The sequence below is a fragment of the Drosophila yakuba genome, chromosome 2L (assembly GCF_016746365.2).
Source record: "Drosophila yakuba strain Tai18E2 chromosome 2L, Prin_Dyak_Tai18E2_2.1, whole genome shotgun sequence".
Taxonomy (NCBI): Eukaryota; Metazoa; Arthropoda; class Insecta; order Diptera; family Drosophilidae; genus Drosophila; species Drosophila yakuba.
Window position 1 is genome coordinate 27,968,512 of NC_052527.2, and position 3,900 is coordinate 27,972,411.

At 47.9% G+C, this 3,900-nt stretch overlaps 1 pseudogene; it reads left to right on the forward strand.

Annotated features, from left to right (window-relative positions):
* The first annotated feature begins 317 nt into the window (after window positions 1–317).
* Window positions 318–2,706, forward strand: LOC122319508 (annotated as a pseudogene).
* Window positions 2,707–3,900: the final 1,194 nt, after the last annotated feature.

Sequence of the window (3,900 nt, forward strand, 5' to 3'; positions counted from 1 at the left end):
AGTGCGACTATACTCTCCACGCGAGGGCGGCTGGAAACAATTCCCCTGGCAAGGTTATGTCCCTGCCAGAGGATGCTGGCAGTCTCAAACGAAGTGCTCAGGGTACCTGGCGACCCCCTGTTCTAAGAAGCCTTTCCCGGGCGTCGCGGATCTCCGCCCTGGTGGACCCTCCTTTTCTCCGCAACTCGTGGGAATCACATAGAGTCGATAAAAATAAAGAAAAGGAGTCAGGATCTCCCGAAAAACATACTCAAACGGCAGTGACGACTGAGTCTGTCCGTACAAACTTCAAGGCAGAAAAGTTGGCGAGTGAGCCAGCCTGGGCGATCCTTTGCGGAGATCGCGTAAAACCGCATTCTTCTGGGCGTGGTCTATAAAAACGACCCGAGTGGCAGGATTCAACGAAACAAGGGGAAGTGGGTGGAAGCAGCCCTAGCCACAAAATGCTTTGAAATTCTAGCCAAAGAACCTGAACCCCCTCCTGTCTGCAAAGACGTTGGATGGTTCCAAGGAGGCGTCAAGGTGATCGCCCTGTGACTATGAACGCTCTGCGGAGCTGTACAAAGCCGCAGTAAAGGAGCTGGGGGAGGTGTATGAGGGCGCCGGATTCGTTGCGCTGAGCTGGTCCGACGAACCTTGGCGACCCCGTGCAAGGATCTGGATCCCGGCATCCATCAAGGCGCCGGACCAGAGCCTCACCATGCTGCAGCGATGCAACCCGAACCTTCTTACTTCAGACTGGCGAGTGGTGAAAGTCGACGAGATGGAGGGGCCAACAAACCAGGCATCCTCATCCTAAACAAGGAGTCCCTAGCGCCCATTGAGGCCGCTCACAGGGAGCTAGACTTCGGGCTTAGCTCAGTGACCATAAAGGTCTACAAATCAGACTCCGTTAAGAAGGATCGAGAAGATTGCCTCCGAGTTCGAGGCATCGTAAACCAAGGACGGCTATTCGACCGATGCTTCAATCCTTCGCAGCCTTACGAACATGGGTCCAATGACGGACCCAGACACATCAGACGAGGAGGGAGCCGATACAACCGTGGTGGAGAGGCCCACAGCAGATGTCCATGAGGCTTCTGCAAATAAACCTCCACCACAGTAAGGCAGCTTCCGCTGCTCTTCAACTCCAACTGACTGAAGATGGAGTCGACATAGTCCTGATCCAGGAACCTTGGATAGTGGGAGGAAAGGTTTCGGGATTTGGGACTAAGGAATATAAGCTTCTAACAGCTCCCAGCGATGGTAAAAAAAAGGGCCTGCATTTTAGCCAAAAAGCACCTTAGCATTTTTCTGCTCCATAATTACAGCGATGCAGTTAACGCGGCAGCCACCGTGGAGAGTCAGCCATCTCCGTTCCGAGTGCTGTCATCGTACATGGCGTACGAAAGGCAAGAATCGCCGGATGAGCTGGTGAGGAGACTGGTAGAAGACAGCGAAAAGCAAAACATAGGCCTACTAATAGGCTGTGATGCTAACGCCCACCATACACAATGGGAAAGTACAGACACAAAAAACCGCGGTGAGTCTCTTTTTAACTTTATCTTTAGTTCAAATCCTTTCATATGTAATAAAGGTAATCACCCCACCTTTATCATTAAGAACCGAAAAGAGGTAATAGAGCTAACTCTCGTCTCTAAACCACTATTAGAGACAGTAACTCACTGGAGGGTGCTAGATAAGCACTCTTTCTCGGACCACAGTTATTTAGAAACGACCTTCACAATCAACCCCTACAAACCAGCAGTTTTCACAAACCCAAGGAAAACTGACTGGCAAAAATACAAAAATATTTTAAGGGAACAAATCTTAACGGATCCCCCTCCATACCCCCAAACAATTTCTAGTCTAAAAGAACTAGTTTCAATTTTCACAGAAACCTGCAACTATGCACCAAAAAAGGCCTGCCCCAATAGCAAGCCCAAAAGAAAAAGAAAACCTCCCTGGTGGTCAGCACAACTGTCCCCCTCCGAATGGACTGCAGAACCCTATTTAACAGGGCCAAGGCAGGAAATGAGGAGGCCCTGTGGACCGCCTACAAGAGAGCCCTTGCAAAGTACAAAAAAGCCATCAGGAAAGCAAAGCGATCCTCGTGGCATTCCTTCTGCTCAGATATTGAAAACACAACTGAAGCAGCCAGACTTAGAAAAATCCTATCCAAATCGGCCACAACCCTAGGCTACCTTAAAAGAGCAGATGGCTCCTGGACCAGCACGAGTGGGGAATCCCTGCTGCAGGATAATAGCCTATGCGTATAACGTTGCTATCATCTTCACAGGCAAATACCCCCAAACGCTATGCGATCTCATGAAAAACTCAGTGTTTTGTCCAGCTGGACCAAAAATAACGGATTCGGAATTAACCCCTCAAAGACCGAGCTGGTTCTCTTCACTAGGAAGTGTAATATACCAGACTTAGTCCCACCTATCCTCAACAATCAAAGACTTTCCTTCAGTAGCAGCGCAAGGTACCTGAGCGTAATACTTGACAGGAAACTAAACTGAAACTTGAATCTCACAGGCAGATACAAAAAGCTTCAATAGCACTCATCACGTGCAAGAAAGCAATAGGGCTAAAAACTGGATATATACGAACATCGTCAGAACAATACTACTCTACGGCGTCGTGGTATGGTGGCCGGCTCTGAAAAATAAATCCAGCATAAAAATGCTAGCAAAAATGCAAAGAGCTGCGGCACTCTGCATCAGCGGTCTTTACGCACCACCCCAAACGAAGCCCTAAATGCCATACTGAACCTCCCAAGCCCAGCTGGCATAAAACAGGCTAAAGTAGCGGCAATCAGGCTTAGAGATACCAAACAGTGGAACACACAAGAAGCGGGTCACTTATGTATCCTAAAAATCATTCAAATAGTCCCCTTCAGGACAGACTACTGCACTCCAACGGAGTACATACAAACACCGTTCAACATAATCATCCCAGAGAGGGACTATTGCAAATCACGAACACCTGGACCCCAGAATGCTATATGCTTCTATACGGACAGGTCAAAACTACAGAACAGAGTAGGAGGAGGAGTTTACTCCGAACAGCTAGGCCTACGCATCTCGTTCAGACTCCCCGATCATTGCAGCGTCTTCCAAGCTAAAGTAGCAGCAATAAAGGAGGCCCTAAAAGCGGTAAAATCACTAAAACCGGAAGGCTCACATGTAAACATTTTCAGTGACAGCCAAGCAGCTATCAAATCGATTGGCTCAATCTCAAGTCATTCGAATACAGTATCGAATTGCCGATCATCTTTACACGACACAATTTACATGACACAATAATTCGTAATCAGCCTTATATGGGTACCCGGACACGGGGACATAGAAGGCAACTGTATCGCAGATGAACTAGCTCGAGAAGGCACTACCGCGCCACTCATACAAATGTTGAAGGGCATGAGTATGCCTTTAGCCACTTGTAAGCTACTACTTAGGGAAAACCTAAGCCGTAAAAAACAGACAATATGGGAAAACACCACAGACCGTCGCCTAACACGCCAAATATGGCCAAAAATAACCTCAAAAAGAACGTTAAAACTTTTAAGATTGACCAGAGCAAACCTCAGCACTGCTATGAGAGTCATCACAGGGAATTGGTTAATAGACACCCATGCCAGAAGACTAAATGCCCCGTATAATGATTTCTGCCTTAGCTGTAGGGACGAAGAAACGGTAGAGCATCTACTATGCCACTGTCCAGCACTGCAAGCAAAAAGACTCGCACAATTAGGAAGTAGATTCCTGATAGACACGTCCGACCTGTCCGACACCGATCCACATCGGATACAAAAATTCACCAGCGCCTCTGGCTGGGGAAAATGCTAACTTCACACGAACCTCGACGGGCAAAAGGGGAAAACATACACGGTATCACAATGGAAATCTAATGGTC